The 22,499-nt window shown below is 39.3% G+C and overlaps 1 long non-coding RNA gene across 2 annotated transcripts in view; it reads right to left on the reverse strand.

The window, feature by feature from the left end:
* Positions 1-22,499, reverse strand: part of LOC107313114 (uncharacterized) — a 45,163-nt gene that overhangs the window by 13,904 nt on the left and 8,760 nt on the right. The window lies entirely within an intron of this gene.

Below are 22,499 nucleotides of genomic sequence, written 5' to 3' on the forward strand. Positions count from 1 at the left end.
AACATGTAGATGGAATAATTTCTTATATTGCAATTTGAATCTACTGCCCTTCATTAAAGCAGCAAAATCTTTTTGTGTTTTTGGTTTTTTTCCCCCCTACAAATGTGATATAAACTAGGGAGTTCCTTATTTTTAGCAAAGGAACAAAAGGTAAATTTCTATCAAGATTTACACAAGTACCAGCAAGTTTCTCCAGACAGTCTAGCAATAATTGCCAATGGTGTTGTCAGAATTTGGAAAGTATCTTATTTCAACAAATTAAATTTGATTGCTAAGTTCCACCTTCAAGAAAGGGAAATGCAATTGTAGGTTTGGGGCCTCTTACCCTTTCCAGCAAAAACCTAAGAATTAAAGCTGGTAAGGTCTGATGGGAGTGATAAAATTCTGAACTTTGCAACCTTCAGAACTCCCCCATCTCTCATATCCCCACTCCCCTCCCTGCAAATTGTTATAGCAATGGTTACAATGATGAAAATTTCCACTTGAAAGAATGAATTTTTATTTCAATTCATTTTTGCTACCTTCAGGCTCTCCAGAACTGCTCAGCATACAACCGCTGAGAATTTGGTCTTGGCTAACTATTTTCCTCTGCTAGTTTTTGCTCTCAGCAAAGTAAAACAGCTATCACAGATTTGGCACAGCAGAGTAGGAAAGTTTTTTTTACGCTCTTTTTGCATCATGAGCCATTATTAACTTACCCTGAAATCGGAATATATTAGTGTGATGCAGGAGACAGTTTCTGGCTAAATTGGCAGGCCTGGTAATTAGAGATAATCTTTTATTTCTATCTGTACATCCTCAAAAGATAATAATTGTAGTTGTTCAATGACAGGCACTTTTACTATTTTCTTCCAGAGAAAAACTGAAATTTCAGGCATGTTAATCATGAAAAAGTCACTGTCATAAGAAATCATCCTCAAAAAAAGATGGACATAAGATGGAAGTGAAATGAATATAGAAAAAAAAAAATCTTTACTAGCCCATAGGCTACAGTAGAGGTGCTGTGAGGCTGTAAAGACAGACTAAGCGTGGAGAGCTGTTCTGATTAAGGGACAAAGAACACAGCTTCTTAGGGATGTCAATATCAAAGAGTGACTGGAATTACTTAGAATGGTTCAAGGTAATAAATTGTAAGCAAATGGAATGTACTTAAGAAAGGAGAAATTTAGGTCACATCTCAGGAAAAGATTTCTAATAGTGAAGAGCAGAAGGTTACGGAATATTTGCCTGAAGGAAGAGACACAAGGCACATCCCTGGGGACTTTTAAAACTACACTGGAAAAAGCACCGAAGTATTTGGTACACAATCTTACACCAGGAAGGAGAAGGGCTGGGTGATCTAATTGGGCTTTTCCATCTCTCCTTGCAGTGACTCAGTGGTAATTCCGCTGGCCGGCTCCAGTTTCAAACAGAAAAAAATCCAGCAGCAACAGTAAGCACCTCCTGCTGAATGCAAGTGCTGCAGAATAACTCACCCCGGGACACAATGCAAATGTTCTTCAGAAATGAAAACAGAGCCCATGTTTTAGGTTCTCTTTATGTGAATATGTCTACCTTATAATGAGAATTAAAATATATATATATATGTGAAAAAAAAAAAAAGAACCATCATTGTGTGGGCATTTCTACCAAGGATCAGATGTGCTCAATGTGGCTGCACACATTAAAAACTGAAAATATTGAATCGAAATTGCACGGATTCTGCTCAATTCGGGTCGATTCTGCAGGTACATTACAATGTTGCTCAGCATGAAGAAGAACGACAGAATCGGGTTCTGTGAACTTTCAAAGGCAGGCTTACACTTTTCTTGCTTTCTGCCTTTTTTTTCTAGCTGACACCAAGGGAATAAAGGAAAAAAAAGAGAGAGGTGGTATATTTTACACAGGCAGATATCTGAAAATCTTATTCTTTCCACTTGAAATAGCTGCTACCTGGTGCTGCTCTCGGTCGGGAAAGGAAGCTGCAGCTGTGCGTGCAGCCCCGCTTCAGAAGCTGTGAACTCACCGCTGCAGGCTCGCCGCCTGGCGGCACAGCAAAGCCTGAACCCACGTTAAAGGCCTTCCCAAAGGATTAATGAGCGAATATTTACCAGGCCAGTCCAACTACCTCCTTGTTTATTCCCTTCCAAAACACAACAATGGCCCGTATTCACTGGGACGTCAGGACACCCTGCGTGGGACTGGGATTATTTACATGTACCGTGTGTGCCCCGAGTGCAGCTGCATGTAAATGTCTGAGAACACAGTCCTAGGAAAGTCATTTGAAAAATAATTTCCTCTTCACATAGCAGCTGCTGAGGTAATTAAGTCACTAATTCTTGGCAAGTCCCACAGATCCCAAGGGGCTGCTTGCACGTGGCAGCATTTGTGGATGCACACAATCCCCAATTCTGAACTAGCTCAATGCAGACTTCCAGTATTGAAAGAGAGTTAATAAACATGAGGAAAATCAACTTTGTACAAGAGCAGATAGAGGCAGGACAAGAAGAAATGATTTAAAACTAAAGGAGGGAAGATTTATATTGGATGTCAGGTGGAAGTTTTTCACTGAGAGTGGTGAGGTGCCAGAACAGGCTGCCCAGAGAGACTGTGTGTGCCCCAACCCTGGAGGTGCTCAAGGCCAGGTTGGGTGGAGCCCTGGGCAGCCTGGTCTGGTACTTGATCCAGTGTCTGGCAGCCCTACCTGTGGCAAGAGGGTTGGAACTTAATGATCTTTGAATTCTCTTCCAAGCCAAGCCATTCTATGATTCTATTATTAAATCAACACATACTGCTATGAACATGCATCTCCCCAGAAATATTATTATGTAGACATACATCAGAACTGCTGCTATATACCATTGCTAACACACCTCCTTAAGACAGGCCTTCAACTCTCAAGTTGCAGAACTGCCAGTAAATATCACACAAAATGCAAAGCTATTGATAACAGAACAAGGAACAGGCTTGAATTTCCTTTGTCCCAAGCTTGGTCACAAAAGACAATCCTGTCCAATTAGTGAAAGATGAAGATATCTTCAAGCATGTGTGTGTAATGATGCAAGCACTTAAAAGGATGCTCATATTTTAAGTAGCGAGACTGGAATTTTAGCCAAACGACCCACATGTAAATTCTGATTCATCTGGATTTCTTTTAGAAATGCCACTTGTGCTTAGCTACACTACAGACATTCAGATTCAATGAAGTTAGAATGATGAAGCCACATCACAGCTATCAAACAAGCAGGGTCTTTGATCCAGTAGACTACTATTTCATAACTTAGGGAAGTTAACCCTTTCTTTCCACCTACTAGCAATACTTTCAATAGTATTATAAATGATACTATTTACAGTATGCTAGGATACTTTACTTTCATACAGATACACACTTTGTTTGTCTTTTTTTTATTACACAGCCATAAAGGCTCTAACAGAGAATCATTTCATCCCATTCTGTCTCCATCAGCAGGCAGTGAAGGATGCAGAGAGAGTATCACTATATTCTTGCCATGTTCAAAAACCATGGCTCAGGGATTTCCTTGAGTCAACATTAAAGGCTTACTACTTCTCAGTCTTACAACCTTCACAAACTCTGCCATACTTTCTGAAGAACACAGCACATTTAAGTTGCTCGTAGCATCATGACAAGTTTAAAGATTAGCTGTGTTGCAGAACAGATGAACTTTTGAAGAATAATTAGATAAGCTATTTAATTAATTGAGTGAATTTAGATTAATTTTGAGGTCATTTAAAGCCAAGTAAAGAATTCTGTAATAGTAGTAGGCATGTGCAGTGTCAACACTAGGATTAGAAGAAAAGGTGCAAAAGAATGACTCACGATAACAAAAAAATCCATTTAGAACTCGTAAATTATGATTAATTTTGATAAGCTAGAGATAGGTAAATGACCATGGACAGAAACCAGCTACAAATGTTGCAAAATCATCTTGATTTCTGAGAGAGCTGGAGATATCCAGCGTAAATACAAATGCTGTCACTTCTGTCCCTCATCCCAAGACTAATTTCTTCTTAGACAATACAAAGAAGTTTCTAAGATGCACGATTCTGCAACACCCTCACTAAACCAGAAAAAAAGAACTATAGATCCTTTTAAATATATCAATGTGTAGTAGCATGGATGGATAGGAATGTACTTGTAAAATGAAAGATTTGAGACAGCAGAACGCTAGCTCTCATTGATCCTATGAACCAAACACCCCTAAGTGTTCGGAGATTAAAGTGTGATCACAGTGCACAGCTGAATGACATTTCTCCACGAAGAGGTGAGTATGTGCACTCAGAATGAGCCATGATATGAACCGAAGCTGAGCAAGTGGTAGTGATCATCATATTCATGGCCTGAAGAACACAAATACAAATGCAACTCCCAATTTAAGATTACCACAGAAGTTGAATGTCTACATTTTATGCAAATACTGATAAGTTCTAAGGTAAAAGTGGTAAACAAGATAGAATATGAGAAAATAAAGGGAAAAGCCGCTTGGTTTTTCAAAGGACTCATCCAAAGTTAGGTTGGACAGCTTATGAGAAAACTAAAAGGAAGTCAATATGTGACAAGTGAAAAATAGAAGGTAACTGTTTCCGAGAACACCAACTGTTTTTCATGACTGTTACATTACAAATGCTGTAGGATGAATTCTGTTTCAATTTGTATCGACATCTAAACACACAAAAGTTACAACTTAACTGGCAACGTGTCAGTCCTACACAGGTAATTTTGTCCAGAGAGGTTAACTTACACAACCGCTGCTGTTTTTAGTTGCTTTGAGCATAGAATATTATTATCTTGTTAACTGAAAAATTCTATAGGACTTCCAATTTTGCTGAATCTACGTTTGTTTGAATTTTAGATTATAAGCTAAAGGACATCTTACACATTGTTCCAGCCACGTCATTCCCTACCGCTCACTATTTGAGGCTGAGTTCCACTGGCTTCAATGAACAAATGCTTTTAAACTGAGAGACAAACTAGTTTTATTACCCAATTAACTTAGCTCCATGAGCATACTTAACTGTCTATAAACAGCACTGCACTGTCATGGTGCAGGGCTCCAAACTGTTAACACTAAAAATGAAGAGAGGATATCAGTTATTTAATTTGTGTAATCTGTAACGTAAGTAGTTTAGAGAATGGACCATATGGAGAAGTTCAACAGCTGCCTGTTGTGTAACATATTCAAAATAGGAGTCACTTCCAATTATAGTATGGCTTCAAGTGTATCTCTAAAATTACTTTTCTTATATGCCCAGAAGGATTCCCTCTTCAGAATGGAAGTGTGTGGTCACAGGTTTTTATGGAGCAAGAAGGAACAGCAAAAAAGACAAAAAAGCAGAATCTTTCAGGCTATATGAAAGTATTTTCCAAGAAAAAAAAATGTCTCCTTGGTAAGCAGCTGCAATGCAGGACAACAACAAAGGGAAAGGAAAGACTGATGTCTCCTAAAAGGTGACAGTCAGCTCAGATACATGAGTTTAAGGGCATGGTGCAAAGAGGAACAGTAATGAAAGCCATGGACTTCAGTGAGTCTGTGGGCAGGAATTTGTGTGATTTAATTAAATAGAAGTATGAGGAAAGGGAAGAAATTACACATGTAGCAGATTTAAAACACTTGTACAATTGGCAGGAATAAGTATTGAGCTTGTAAACAAAGAGAGAGAGAGAGAGAGACAGACAGTCAGACCCTTATCTTCCTCCATGTCAAAGCCAGAGCTCTGAAATAACCAAACAAGTTGTCTTCCTTGACACACCATTGCTTTAATTGTTGAAGGTGAGTCAAATTGTAAAATACAAAGTATTAGCTCAAACTCTGTAAAGATCATGCAAGAATTTATGAAGATGTTTTGGAAAGGAGATGTTCCATCTGGTTTTCACTTTCTGCTCTGATGAATGAGTCAGGTGGCCAGGGAATCAACACTGCATGGGAAGTTCTTCATTATATAATAAATTGTTAATGTGGGTTTCATGTGAAGGATGGAAAGTCCAGGGAGAGCTGAACTTCACCCAAGAATTTTATGGACTGTCTTTAAGGTGAACTGATATGTAGATGGGAAAGAAGTTAGGAGGAACAGTCAAACTTTACTGACTGAAGCTTTTAGTAGTCCTGGGATAAATCCAGGAGAGATCTCACTCTCCAAGCTTATACCAGGCTGCACTTAACTGGTGGTGGTAGGAAAACAAAATCAAGACTACTGCAAATTCAGAAGAATGAAGCAAGTGCTTCATAAGGCCACTGACAGAGCAACAGGATGATACAAGTTGGATTTCTCTGCAACAAGTGTCCACAAAGCTGCCATTCTCTGAATATATTAAGACCATATTGTAAACAAACAAATACATGAAACAAAACAAATAAACACAGTCTTCTGTTTCAGAAATCCTAGCCTGCCTTTTAATCAGTGCTGTACTCTAATGAGCTGTCTCCCTTTTCTCTCACTAATAACACACACTTCACTGGTTTTCTCACTTGCATCTTCTGAAATCCAGTCACTCACATCTGTCACTCAGAGCCTTAGATTTGACATCAGCAATCAGAAACAGACAAATCTCTTATCTCCTGAGCTGGTTTTTCCACAGGTCTTTGCTTGAGGATTATGAGTAGCAGCTCCTACTTCAGAGCAGTTCTCTTGCTGCTCAAAGGAACCCATTCCATAAGGCTGAGGAAGACGTGGTTTGGCATGTCTGGTGGTTTATCTGTGTCTAGCTGGGATTTCAGACACTCCCTGGCTAGATCCCAGAATGATACTTCTGCAAGTGACTTAACCCATGAAGACAGAACTAAACAATTTATCAGCTGACTTGCAGAACACATACCACATATATGTATACCTGTACCATATACCTGTTTGTCAGAACATTCTCAGGAGCCAAACGTGAATGGATCTCCATTTTGTTCAATTAAATCTATTAAACCCCCCACCCCACCCCCCCCTCCCAGCTCTCTTTCAGCAGCTCAGGAGACAGTACTTCTCATTTGTCCCTGCTGCAGAGAGGCTAGGCTGGAACATGAACATTTTCTTCTGATTTGTTACTAGAAACAAAGTTTGCAAATTAGACACTATTTTAATATCAAGAAAGCTTTTAACCAGTTCCAATCTCCACGTTCTTCCTTGCAGGGGACTAGGATATTTCCATTCCTAAAAAGCAGGGAGGAAATATGACAATCACGCTTTAATCAGCAACTACATTTCACTTGACAGCCACTTCCCTGCTCTTCTACACAGAAAGATAACATTGCACTCCCAACGCTTTCTAAAGAGACCATAGGAACAATTTTGCTTATGCTCTGAGCAAAGCAGAGCAGCTGTCTCACAATACAAATTTTCCTAGTCATGTGATAGCTAGTCCTGAGAATTCCTGCATCCAGAGAACACATCACAGTGATGCAATTTTATCTCCTGCCTAAAAAATTTCCTTCACAAAGCTACCACTGGAAATATACTGCTGTAAACTTCAGAGAGTGCAATTAATTTCTCCACTGGAAGTTCAGACCTTGAGCAACATGACTTACGTCCTATATCAGCCCAAAAGTTGTAGAAGTGGAGTCCAAGAACAAAAGGACTCTGAAACACATGTGAGCTGAAGGAGCCACAAACTCCCTTTTCAGTTCTGAAAAGTGCTAAATCATGCTGTTGACTCCTGGAATGGTTTGCTTTTTTTCATCCAGCCTCTGCAATGGCTTTGAAATATGGGTAAGTTCACTGATAAACCTTCTATAATGTGAATGAAGCACTTTAAAACAAACAAACTCTACAGATCCATGAGTTTTGGGAGACTTGGATAGTTGAGCAGAATTTCAACATGCCCCATCCTGACCTTTTCATTCAAGTAAATTCTTAGCTCACTGGTTATGCGTTCCCTCTGTTATACAGTTATACTTTCTCTCTGACAGAGTACCAGCCCTTCCTTTTATTGTCATTTCAGATTGGTAGCTGCTAGGCTACCCTACATCATCTGTGAGAGCACTCATTCCTTTCCAGAGGTGTGGTAAGCACTAAGGCATCTTCTAGGTACAGAAAGACTCTGCTCAAGTCTCTACAGACCTTTGAAGCATTGCCCAAGCCTAAAAACATCAATATTGCCACAGGCCATATCCTGCTGAGAAAGAATCTATTTCCTCATCGTTTACAATGATTTGATTTTCAATGGTCCACAGAGAATGTGAGGCTGATAGTTTTTCCTCAAGGATGTACAAGACTCCAGAAATGGCCGACAGTGCAGTTAGATTATTCTGACAGATTTCCCCAGTGATCTGAAAAGCTCATGTCCTCTTTGCAACTGTTTAATTAGCCAGCCTCTGCTCCATACACCCATTCTGTGCAGGAGCAGTGTAGTAGAAATCACTTCTTTGTTATGCTGAGCATAAACACTGTGATTCCTAAGAGGGGGTCTCAGACCATTCTGTTGCAGCTCACCTGAACATTCAGCATGGTGCTGGATGCACTGCAGGACCTCGGCTATCCCCAGCTGAGCCCATGGTGAAGCCATCCCTGCAGCAATGAGGTCCTCATCTCACTGACCTCAGCCAAGAGCTGCACCCTTCAAGCTGTGCTCAGCAAACAATACTTGAGTACTTGGCCCCCTAAGCATAAGAAGATATGCACTGAAGGAGATAGACTAGCTTTGGGGTTGATCCCAGGGGATGTAGAGCTGATCATATAAAGGCATAGAGACACAGAGACTCTCAGCATTTTGTTAAGTTGGGCCCAAAGTAGTAAAACATTTTATTCCAAGTGTATTTCCATACACAAATACATGCTGTGTTCCTCTGCTCATAGAGATTTCTCTAGCGCTGTTTTAGTTTTTATGTTCTTAATAGAATTCTCCTTAATTTCAGCATAAAGACTTTGAGAATCCTTCTTCTACCTTTAGAGAAGGTATTATATAATCTTACTCAGTACACCGTTCTGTAAATTTAGCTCTTCATATTCTGAAATCACAAGGATAAGTGAAGTTACATCATGTGAATTACGAAGCAATAATGCCGTTAGTTCTATCCCAATCAAAAGTGTAACTGTTTAAGGCTTGGAATAATCATGTTCAAACGTATTCAGATTATAATTACTTTTCTTCTGATAATGATAGCTTGTCTGATTGGATGATTACCTATTTGACTTTGATAAGTCTCGAAGGTCAGAGAACATAATTACAGACATCTGTTTTCTAAGAAAAATAAACTCTTGGAAAATAATATTTAAAGTGGCATCTGCAAATAAGTGTTTTAGAAGCATGTTGCTCATGTGAAAGTCACAGGCAGACAAAACAAAAGCCAATTGTCAAAATATCAGGTTATCATATTTCCTTTGTAAATAACATCCAAGTTTTCTTTTGTTATTTACATAAGCATAAATAACTTGACTGGTGAGAATACATCTGAGTAGACATTAAGAATAAAAATAAATGAAATAAAATAATGCATGTGCTATACATGTTCCAACAACTCTTGAGGGCATAATTGGTTTGAAAATTGAATAGTTTGATCAGAAAGACAGCAGGTTACATATACCTCCTGTTATTCCTGAGGAAAGAAAAGGAATACAACTGTACAGCTCTGGAAGAAGATGTGAGAAAAGACCCATAGAACCTGACAAGATTTCTAGAAAGCAGAGGTTCACCACTCTGAGAGCTTTTGTTTTGCCTTGTATTGTCTACAGTAAGTTATTTCTCTATTAAGTGAGGACAAAAATGCTGTCAAACCACAATTCCCTACTCAAACTAATAACTTTGCTTCATTGCCAATCAATCTATTTCTTCTACATCAACATTCAGTTTAATCCTCAGCAAGCACTCAGACACCTTTACAGAAATGTCTGTGGTGCTCTCCCTTTGTGTGGCTGCTTCTACAGCATGTAGATTTCAGGGTTTTATATTTCTTACTTTCATTTTCTAAGTGTAAATAATAACACAATTCAAAGGATGCTCCCAGTGATGAAGTGCTGCTTAACATCGCTCAGGAAAACAAACAAACAGAAATCACCATAATCTACCAAAGCCAACTGTTGACATCCTCTTCTCCAAAGCCACAATAAGATCAGCTTCAATATAGTTACTGTAAGTAATCTGCTAGACTGGGACATGGATCATCCACTTATTTTCATCTGTAATCTTTCTTGTTTTGTGAAACTTCACAATGAGGTGAAATTCCTAAATTCTTATGCTTAAAATATCAACAGTGAAAGGAAGCTGAGATATCATAACTTATCTTTCAAACTGGTTCTCAGAGGTAGGCTGAAATCAGGTTAGAATAGTTGTATTTTGAATAACGCAGCCAGCTGGGTTACTTGACTGCAAGGAGATTAGCATCTCACAAAACCGAGAAACATCCATGCCAACAGAGAACAGCCTGAGAATGAAAGAAGACTATGCAACACAATGAAGAGGAACTCAAAAGCCTTGCATGGTGAAATTGCACTGACAGGCATTCGGTCTTACTCAGGATGGAATGCAGAAGATAACAAGGAAAGCTACAGTCAGCATGGAACTAAGGGAGCAGGCAGCTGGCATCAAAGGGCTCGTGGCTTTGGAGAAGTAGCTAAAGGGTTTTATATTTTGTACACTGAAATTACAAACAAAGATCAATAACCTGAAAATGTGCAATTGATTTCCAGAAGAATAATCACACAGCCCAGTTTAGTTTTCAAGCACCAAAAATAAATTAATAAGCCATCATCTGGAGGCAAGCAAAGAAAAACATGGGCATGTAGGTGACATTTCTTGAAAATCTGAAGGTCTAAAAATCTTTTAGCTAAAGTATAATATACAGTACTGTGCAGCAGCCCTCAAAATTAAAATACACTTGTTTTGGTTAGTTTTAATAAAAGACCAAATTCTTTTAATAAACAATTTCACGTCAAGCAAATGAAATGCTGAAGAGAAGTGTACTCAAATTTTGTTAATATATAATAATGAAACTTAAACAGTCTCCTGCAAGTGGATTTTTTGAACACAAATGCAAATCAGTATTTGATGCATTTAGTTGTTTTCTTGTTTCTGTACTTACATGAGAACAGAGATGAGTAATGGGGCAGATTAACCCCAGCTCAAACTGGTATTGTACAAATGTACAACAACAAACAGTTCTCCAGAGAGGTCTAAACAGCTGTGACAGACAGATGACAGGAGAAAGCATATTCCCAAACCAGAGAAAGGGAAGAGGACATCATACATCAATGACCTTGCCCAGACTCGTGCTAAACACTTCCTTTTTCTTCTGCTTTTAAATCAGAGATGCGGTTTGATTTCGCCTTCTGATTTTCTAATCAGAATCTAATCTCCATCTCTAGGAATTATTTCTCTTCTCCTGTTTCCAGGACAGGATCAAAATGAATCCACTGATCAAAATAAATCAATAACAAAGAATATTATTTTTGCCACCACAACTCTATTATGACAAGACAACAATACACACAACACAGCCAGCAGTAGGCTAATGCTACAGTTTACAACAGCAAAAGTACTAAGTTTATACAAAGTATCTTCACCCCCAGTAGCACTTCTCATTGTATCTACCAACTTTCTGATCTCACCAGCTTTCCTCTAGGGCAGATCGCAACTTCAAGGCAGGTTTAAAAAGGTATCCAAAGGGCTGGGAGAAATCATGGGCTACTTCTCATCGGGCAGGATAGAGAAACTGCTCTTCTCATTTGATACAGGTCCTGGACCACAACAAACCAAACAACAACCATTCCTGAGCTGTGCTTCACAGCAGAAAAAAGCATATCTGAGGCTTCAGGCTGTATCCTGTATTTTTTTGGTGCAAGCACTGCCTTCAGTTAAATGGAACACAACTGAAAAGAAAAGCAGATCTGATCCCTCAAGAAGTGCGCTACTCTCCAAAGAATTCAGATCTTGCTCCTCTGTTCAACCACCTCCACCCAACAGTGTGGCCTTCAGACTCCTTTTACTGCATTGGCTACATAAATAAAGGCATGGAAGTTGAAGAGTTAAAAATGACTTCACATATGCTTACATTAACCAGAACCATTGTTAAAAAACGTACATTCACCATGTTAGAAGAGACAGGGTGCTGCTCCTCTCTCAGAATTCTTTTGCTGCAGAAGATGGGTGAATAGGTTACTTCACCAGCTCCTTTGTTAATTAACAACTGGAAACAACCAGCCTGAGGGCAGGCTGAAAATACAGAGACTTTCAAGTAAATCTTAAGAGGTCATACAAACTCCTCCCTGCCTGAAACAGGTCTGAAAGCAAATCACCTTATTACATTAGTCTTATTACTGTTATGCCAAGCAGTGCAAGACGCAGGTGGAAGAAATTCAGCTGGCATATCCACGCTTACAGTAGGTTACCAGCTGTAACCATGTCCCTCAGCATGCACATGCAATTAAAAACAAAATCTGAGGAGCATTTCAACAAAGCAGCACACTGATGTGTTTGTTTCCTCTTTGTACTACTTCTCAGATGTCCCACTGTGCAAAACATCCCACCATTCCAGCCATGACATGAAGTAACATGTGCAAAATAGATTCAGAGAGCCATACAGTATCACAAAGATGTATCAAAGTCATCGCTTTGTCATTGTCAGTGTTGATAGATGATTGGTATTGAAAAATACCAAAACAGAACAACTGCTGAACCTCTTCAAATCAAAGGTCAGGACTAACCATTAAGAGATCACTTTTTAATGAGTTAAATGCAATTTAGAGCAAGAAGCCTGATATTATATTTGGTGGACTTTGAGCTGGTTTTTCAGTTCAGAAGGAAAATGAGTTATTTTACAACCAAGCAGTATTTTTAGAGCTTAGAGCAGGCAGTGAAAAGGAGACTCCTGAACAAATCCTTGTTCCCAAAGTAGGTGTCCTTTGCAGTAACTTCACAAAGAGGAAACAGCAATTCAGGAACACTTGGACATGGCTATCCCTAATGAAAATTTCATTGAAATATGAAACCCCTATTAAAAGTGATCTGATCACAGCTTAGGAACTCAGCTCTCAAGTACTGTTGGAACTATGCATAAAATTAATGAACCACCCACAAAGTGATGGTTATTAACCAACCAAACGTGATTTCATCTGATGACTGCTTAAATGTTTTCTTCCAAAAACTACCCAGGCAAAGTATGGGATCCTGAGATTCTTCAAAATATTTCAGGATAGCACATTTGTTTGGTGATCTGTCTGATCTACATCAGACAGGAAAGCTGCTGCTTCTCTGATGAATGCAGGATAACTAGAACTGCAAAAGCGTAACCCAGATACTGCTAACAGAAGTTACTTTGCAATATATAACCTTGCTTGGCAGGTTAGATTACTTTTGAGCATCCTAAAGAGAAGAAAAGTAATACAACTTTGTGCAGGACACCATGTTATTCAGATAGACATACATTTTAAATCTAAGAAGCCTTCAGTGACTGGGTAAGCCTTCCATGGCAAAGTCTTTCCTCATGTATAATCACCTGGGTCCTGGCTTTCACTGACTGCCACAAACAACAGGAAGATGAAGATTTTATAGGAGGCAGTTTGTCCCTACAGCTGCTGGGAACAAGAGAACTAAATGCCATAATTTTACTCCACCTAGATTGAATAATATGGGTGTTTCCTTTGAAAAAATTCAGCCACATACACAGGGGGAGCAGTGTGTTTATACAGGATTCCTTGAAAAGGCAGTACTATGGAGGGAAAATGTCTGTACGTTTCATGAAAGAATCATAAGTGCTCACTGAAGTTAGTTTTCAAGGGCTGAACTCATCAGTTCCATAAGCTAATATGCTTTAGTAACAGATGCTAGAAATGATGGAAGTCAGCAAAGTTAAACCTGCCCCAGGAGAATGGGAAATTTGCTGTGAAAGGACACAGGACAATCAGTCTCAGTGATTATATAGATAACCCTATTATCTACTATAAAAAGGATTGTAAGATAGGAGTGATACAGAGTGCCAGAGAAGACAGAAAAACCTCAGAGCTAGCCAAACATCACAGCTGACTTCTGCCCATCACTGCAGCACAGTAATTTAACAGAACACACCTGACGTTGCTGCTTTCCACCCCTAATGCCTCCCACAGCCCATCTATTCCTCCCTTGGCTTTCACCACCCATCACTCTTTGAGAACAGAATGAGCAATGTGATCATAACTCTTGCTTTCTTGTGCAACAAACCTTCCTTCCTCTTCTATTTTAAGTTCTTAAATACCATTATATATCTTTTGTACCATATCAATTAATACACAATACAGCTTTATTCCAGGAACTGTTCCTGGCTACAGTGTGCTGTCATAGGAAAATAGTGCTTTGAATATCTTTGCTGTAGTTTAATGCTTACCTCTTTTGTCTGTCATTTCACCCTTCCTTCCACTTCCTCTCAAACTGTTTGATACTGTTCTAATAAACAGCTGCTTGAGACAGATGACCTTTACTTTCCATTAGAAGTGAATTTGTTCAGCACAAGCTGACTACCTGTATAACATATCTAGAGACACAACTTCACATGCACAGCTAACACTCCTGTTCTTACCTTGATTATCACAACGTACTTCTGCTTGGCCTTGACAGATGCAATCCTGTCTCTCTTACTTCATTTAAAATACCATGGAAAAGATGATTTCTCCTGGCTCATTCCTTTGACCAGGCCATATCTCCCCTGACAGTTTTCAAATACCAGCTGCTTCCCTGCAAAAACAACCTGCCCATTCTGATTCCTGAGGTGTCCCAGCCCTCTCCCTCCTCCTCTTCATGCCCTGCTGAGATGCACCACTCTGTTCACACAGAGCTTCAGGCCTGGTTCTCACATTCCTGAGCCTTCTGCCATGCTCCCATGGTGACCAGGAGATCTCTCAGGGCTGCTGCAACATATTGGCAGAATTACCCTATTGTTCTCCTTCACAGTTCCCTTCAGCATGCTTTCCCCCTTGATGCCCTAAAGAAATACTTGGACAATGGTTGGAGTATCACTGTGTCAAAAACATCACCTGGCATATCACCTTCACTGTCCCACTGTTTCCTCAAGCATCCTTCTTTTTTTAATTGGTCTAAATTGCAGCCTCTTCGGAGCTGTGATCTTTTTGTTCTGTATTTGCACAAACACTGGAAACCCCACCTGTGGGTAAGGGTCAGGTACACACAGATATAAGCAATAATCAACCCACAGAAGTTCACAGATTCTTAGTGAATATACTGTAGGCCAGAACCCGAACAGAAGCCAGTAATCTCAAGTCTTGTCTGTAAGGTGTACTACCTTTATAATATATTACACAAATAATTGTGTTAGCACCCTTTGGCATTTCTAAAGGACTTCAGAATATTTCTGGGTAGTGTTTCTGGCAAAATATTAAAAGACACTTTGGCAAAGCCTAAATAAATTTGGGAGTTAAAAATTAGGAGAAAATCCCCCCAGAGGGTTGTCAAAGCTTCTGGAACAGTTGTAAGGACCTTACAAACTACTGCTCCCCATTTCAAATCCAGAGGTAAACCTTACTGTGAAAGCAACTATGGTGCTAGGAAACTTGTAGGGAAAAAAAGGGGGGGGGGGCGGGGGGGGAGCTTAATGATCCCACAAGCTGTAATATTTGAGTTGAAGAGCTCAACTGTCCATCAGTAGAAATTACATTTATTCTTTGTTCTGTGTTGATTAATTTAGTAGATTCAGTTATGCAACCCAGTCCAATGCTCTCCAAAAGCATGCTTCCTAGCATTATATCTAGCCTGGTTCTATGAGTTTCCAGTGACGAAGCAGGTTCACATACTTGTTAAAACCTGACTACCGTTGTTCTGTAGGCAAAACGCCTGACCTGAGTCAAGTTTTACTCCTTTAAATTTCATCCTTTTGATTCCAGCACACCACTCTGCATATCCAGTCTCCATCCTTGCTACCTGCCTAGTCCAGTATCCAGAAGCATGTGGCTTTGTTGATGTAGAACTACAAAATGCTTCTAATCTCTCCCTATAAATAATATTTCTTCTGAAAAATGTATTTTAATGGACATCAGACAGATCAGAACACAGGAAAATGTCCTAGTCATGAAGCATTCCAGTCCTGCTTCTAGGCTTCGGTTCAGGACGGTATTCTCTATCCCCCTTTCTGGTAACAGTACCAGATTGTTTTGCAAAGCACCTCATACTAAATGACAACGTTTGTATATAAACAGTAGTTTCTGATATGGGAAGACATTTTTTATATCAATACTGCTTCTCTTTTTTGTAATTTTTTAACTGGAGGTTGGGCACATTATAAGAAAATTACCAAAATTAAAGGTTATACATAAAACATCAGAACTTGTTTTTTAAAAACATTCATGCTGAATTTGCTTCTCATTATTGTCTCCATAGTTCTACTCAAAAGCCCAGCCTGGAAAGGATGATTTTTTACTAAGAAATAATGATCACCTCTATTCTTAGAAAAGAAAAAATTGTGATGAATGATTACACTTTCTTGCATGCTTTTAGCCTCTTCAAATTTTATACAGCTTCTCAATACCTGCAATTCTTTATCTGTTTTTTTTCCTTCTGCTACAAGAGGAAACTAGTTCGCTCCTAAGCCTTTGTCCATGAATGTAAATATTACCTACTAAGGCGTATTAGTTCAGGAACTGAGTCAAAGTCAACTGAAGGCAACTCTCAATAAGCTCTGGAAGACCTAAAAATCACAGAAGGCATTCCAAAACTGGGCAGATTCACATCTCTTCCTTTCAAAGCCCTTGCCAATTCCAGCAGTCTTCTTTCTTTCATATATGAAATACTGTAGGCCTTTCCAAAATATATCATGGCTGTTCTCCTTATCTCTCTCTAATCTTTCTGGATTCCAGTTTTTTTCACCCCTCCTGTACCAGACCTTCTGAAGAACACCTTCCTCTGACTGAGTTGGGAGGGGTGCCTCTAGCAGCAGACTACTGAGTTCAGCCTTAAGCACATTCTCAACAGATACAAAGGTAACTTCATCATACTGCCGTTTTTTTTTTTTGTTTGTTTTGTTTTTTTTCAGGAAAGGAAGAAAACTGTAAAAGGCATCATTTTAATTTTACTGCCAAATTATATGTAAGGCTTTGCTAGTGAAATTGTGTATGATACAACTGCCAGCATACAGAAATGAAAGTACATGCTCTCCTAAAAAGAGGTCACAGGAAAACTACTTGAAAACCATGGCATTTAAGAGATTTGTGCATTAATTATCCACACATTTAATGAATGCCCACATGCTCGAGCTACTGGAAAATAACTGCAAGAATTGCCTCAAGTCTGTTCCACACTAAGAGCCTGTAAACGTGACCCAATACGACCGAACCGTTATGACCTATGTTTGGATGAAACAGTCTTACTCTGGATATGGATACAATAACAGTGAAGTGTTAGATACTGAATATTTTGCCTTAGTATACATGCTGAGACATAAAGAAGGAGAAAGAAAGCATGTGCATCTCCAAGACTACTTGTGAACAGCCTGTGCTCTTGACACAACTTGATGATACAAACTGAACTACAGCAAGTAAATTGCTCAGCTTTCTGTGTTCTATCATCTATCATCAACAAGAGCATGGATTGCTATTATTTATTCATCTATCCCAAGGCCTAACTTGCCAAGTCTGTGTGTAGAGATGACAAATGCATTATTTAGCTACACTGCACAAAACTGATTTAAATTAGAGATCTGTGTTGTGGGCAATACATTCACAGGATAACAATGCTAAAATTTAATAAGAGTGGACTGCAACAAAAAGCAGACATAAAAACACTGAGTTTTGACTTCTTTGACTCCACACGAGTAAGAATTCTTTGCTGAGCTTTATTACTTTGTCACTCCTTGACCCAAGTAAACATTCCCTCTATAACTAGGAACTTTCATCAGGCTGTGTAGTTTCACTTTCTGTTCTACTCAGAAATACATTCTGTTAAACACAAACAAAACTATTTAAACAATACTTACAAAATTTGACATTACTATGAGGCATGTTATACCAGGATGAAAAGCAGCTGAAATACACTTGAAGCCTGCCAGTTGGTCCCTAATAAATGATTGCAGAGTCACAAAATGGCTGTTGGAAGAGACTTTAAAGTCCATCTAGTTCACTCCCCCCACCAGCTCAGGCTGCCCACAGCCCCATCCAACCTGGCCTTGAGCACCTCCAGGGACGGGGCACCCACAGCTTCTCTGGACAGCTGTGTCACGTTCTCTGCTGACCCAAAACAACAACTGTTAGAGCAACTTCAATTTACCAAAAATAAATAATAAATAAATAAAGTAGAAGAGTCTCTCAATTAGACTTCTTTACCAAATGAACTTCCCTTTTTTAAAAAATGAAAACACTGCCCTCCTTTGGATCAAACATCAACACTCTTTGGTTAGAATACAGCAGGAAAATCTCTGCTCCTACAAGATTTAAGTCTGGCACAAAGATATTGCACCCTTTAGCCAATTGCTATATAAGGCCCACCTTGCAAAAGACCTCATCAACTAAGCACCACATTCTGATCCAATCCACCAAAGCACAGCAGTAGTATAGTTTAAGCAGAAGGTTAAAGACCATCCTGGTTTGCTTCTGTAAATTACCCTGAATGATTTTAATAAAGCTCACAGAGTTGTAGGCAGTTGTAGGAAGAGAACAGTAAGTAGCATAACAGTATAGAAATTTTGACTGCTATTTGTTTTTAGATGTAACTAAATACAGCTTATGTAAAGCGTAAAAATAAGGTGAAAGATGGTAGCTAGATAAACCATAATAAATCAAAATAGAAGTCAGAGTAGCAGCAGCCATCAATAGTCAGCAGAAAACGCATGGCTTAAAATCTTATCTAAAAAGTACCACCCTCAGGAGGGAAATAAATAAATAAATAAATAAATAAAACGCATGCTGGGTTTGCCATGAACCTGTAGATGTAAGTATTCATTCAGTTTGTACAGTGATGTATAGTAACAATAACACAAAGATGGTACAAGATACAAGAAAAGTGGTGATAAATATCCAAAAGGTTATTTAAAGGAAAGACTCACCCAATAGATTCCTTCAGTCTGCTGGAAAACACTGAGGCAATCTCCACCAAGGAGTGACCTCAAAGAGATACTGCTTCAGGGGTGGTCAGCCCCTAAATGAGGTCTAGAGGAGGTGGAGTCAAGCTCCACCTCTTCTGGAACCACAGCAGAATTACCCTCACCTGCGCTCTCACAGCTGACCGACACTTGCCTCAGCTGATTAATCAGAGGTTCAGGCTGTGATCACCAATTTCCCACACAAGTTCAAAACCATGTAGCAGTACTTGGAATCAGCCTCTACCTGAAAGACAGTGAGCGCACTTCTAGATGTTTTTGGATGTTGCAAAATGACTGGGCAACATCTTCCCTACTCTCAATGGAGAGGATACTTTGTACACAAAGCAATGGACCTTAAAAAACACTTAGGTAGCACTCTCGGCCAAACAGATAAAATACTGGCAGAGATCTGGGTTCCCTACACAGGCAAAGCACACAACACACAGCAAAAATTATTAGCATAAATGAATATCAAACTCATCACTGAAGACTAGCTGCAGATTCAGAACACTGCTGAGGTGTGGGAGTATCATTCCATCACAAACAAGGAAAGGGACTGAAATCTACTGGAAAAGTTGAACATAAGGAGTACTTTCTGTAATGTGTTTCTTTTTCCCTTTGTCAGGTAGTACACTGACAGTGTGATCTGACTAATGAGAAAAGAAGTGTTGTTAGAACCACCTTTTGAGAGGCTGCTTAGTTTTTAACAGTTCTGTAGGGTTTGTCAAAGAAAAAGATCGAGTAGGCACTGCAAATCCTGGCTCTTCATACATGGTCTGTATGTAGAAAGCTAATAAACCTTCCTCAAAAAGAATGCATGGAGCATAAGAAAGCTGTTTATTCATTAATTTCTTACACATGCAGACTCTGTCTTCACCTTCTGTCTAAAATTGTTCTGCTGGATGCCACCTCTAAAGTTACTGCGTTCATTACTGAAGCACAAAACTCAAAATATAATTATAAAGCAATTCTTTACCTTCCACTACAAAGGCGATATTTCATGCTAAGTTCAGTATAATTTCCCTAAATACACGGCTAAACTCCCCCATCCATCCCCCAGGAGCAAGTACCAGACTCCTGCCTTGTATTTATGATCAAAGTGCAGGGAGCTGTGAACCACAGCACAAAGGTGAGATACTGCCCATCAAATGATAATAATTTGCCCCTGTGGGAAGCAGACTACTATACTGTGTCTGCCAGAACTCAGCAGGAGTCAGGACTTGCACTAAGTGACTGATGACAGAAACAGGGTCAGGTAAAGAGGGCTGAGAAGGAAAGAAAAGGTAAAGGTACACAGAAATAGGGACAAAGCAGAAGCACTGGTAGGGGTAAGTGTGGAACTGGGATACAGAACAGACCAGTGTGGAATAGAATGAGGCAAGAAGGAAGAAATGGATGTTGCTGATTTGCTTTAATCTACAGAAATATTCTTCCAGAAGATACACTATTCTTCCATAAGACACACAAACCAGGGGTGGTTAGGGCTGCCCTGTGTTTATCTAAGTACAAAATCCTTCTGTGTTGGATCCTGTGGAACTGTATGAAGGGCCTGATTCCTCTCAGTGGCCACATCTCCTCAAGTGAAAAAGAGGAAATACAACACCACAAGAAGCTAACAGATGGACTGTTGCCATTTTCCCCAGCTTCTGACTGAGAGAGAACAGCTTCCAGATCCATCCCACATTACACACAAACTTCAGCTGGGGCACAGAACAAGCAAGGCTCTTTGTGCTGCTGCTGCTGCTGCTTCACCTGGTCAATTATTATAACTTTTTTTAAACCTGGTGGCACTCCAGATAATTCCATCACTAGATTCACAATATCTCAGGGCAATTTTTTCATCTCTTGGCTTCTGGTGGTTTTTATATTTTCTATAGCAAGACATTCACATACAATATATAGTTACTATTGCATGGGGCTTGCAGCTGGCTCTCACTAAATGACACATCATTACAACTCTTACAACTGTATCGTGGACTGCATTAATATAATGGCGCATTTCTTCCAATTGTGAACTGATACACTTTCATAGTATCTTAGCCTTGACTCTTCATAAAGAAAGATTAGGTCTTAAGAGATCTTAGGAGCACACGTGCTCATAGCTGAAGAATGCAAAAGCAAATAAAATAATCCCAATATTTTTAATTTTTTGAAGTAAAACCATGGAAGAACAGCATGTTCGAATCTTCGGGTTTGGCAACACTACCACAGTAATTTAGTTGGCTTTGAAATTGAGTTTGTTCATACACAATTACCTCCTCCTTCCAACTTTCCAAAATCAAAACAGGAATCCTTCATTCTAGCATGACCTGATCCCCACCCAGGAAAGCTCACGAGGGAAGACCCCCAAAACCATAAAAGTCAATACTTTGTAACAACTGCTCCCAGTCTCAAATAAAATAAGTAAAAAGTCAATAAAGTACTTTCTACCAGTGAGGCACAGAAACAAAGTAAGGCCTCAACAATTTAAGTATTGTGACTTACAGAACAAAGCTTAATTCCTTAATACTCTCTGATATTTCTCACACGTGTTCAGTTTCTTCCACAGTTCCCAGGTGTCTTTCCTTTAAAGTTTTGATCCTAATCACAAGTTTTGCTTTTGTTGTTGTTGTTGTTTTTAAAGAAAAATGACTTTTTTTTTTTTTTTTTGGCAACACCAACTATTGGAAAACTTGTACTGTCTGTCAGTGCTACTGACTGACACTGGGCACAACTCTACTAATTGTCACTGGGAAACAGCTCATTTTATGGAAGCTAGAATGGGTCCAATTATCTTTCTGCTTTAGAAACTGTTTTTTGTCTGTTTGTTTGTCTTTGCTTTTTAAGCATGCATGAAGTCTCTTTCAGCTATTGTATTATTGTATTCTGCTATTGTATTGTTATATGTTATTGATTGTCAAGACCATTAAAAGCATTAGTCACGTTAAATAATTAATCTCTCCAGATTAGCTTCAGCCACAGATGCCATCAGCAGCAACCTTCCAAAATACTTGTAGTAAAGAAAACCCAGCATTGCTGCAGTGTAAACAGATCACATTCAAAAGCCAGCAAGACAAAGATGGTCCAGCAACCATGTCACATGATTGTATTACAGGGGGACTTCTGCAAAGAGCATTAAATAATCTCAGTTTTAAAGACAAGATATGCAACAACAAGAAATGTGAGATCTTCAAATGAAGTATCACTACGAGAACATCAATAACATTAGTGAAAGTATGGGTCTTTGAAAAAATGTTTGTATACACATGAAAGAATTTGTCCTTCTCATTGTCACTCCTAGCATCTCACTGCTGAATGACTGATATATTATTCTGCAGCTGACTGGCAGCTCAGTAGGCAAAGTATGGCAGCCTGTTTACTGGCCTTGGCAAGGGTTCCAGGTATGTGACAGACCAGGAGGCACACAGCAGCAGAAAAACTGACAAATGCCAAAACTCCCTCGGTGCACAGAGTCAGTAAGACCAACGTAAGCTGTTCCACATGACCCTTCTTTAAAAGCCTCCAGCAATAGCAGGCGTCCCACGTGGGGTA

Source organism: Coturnix japonica, chromosome 4 (genome assembly GCF_054131305.1).
Source record: "Coturnix japonica strain WE chromosome 4, WE-NBRP24, whole genome shotgun sequence".
NCBI classification, from domain to species: Eukaryota; Metazoa; Chordata; class Aves; order Galliformes; family Phasianidae; genus Coturnix; species Coturnix japonica.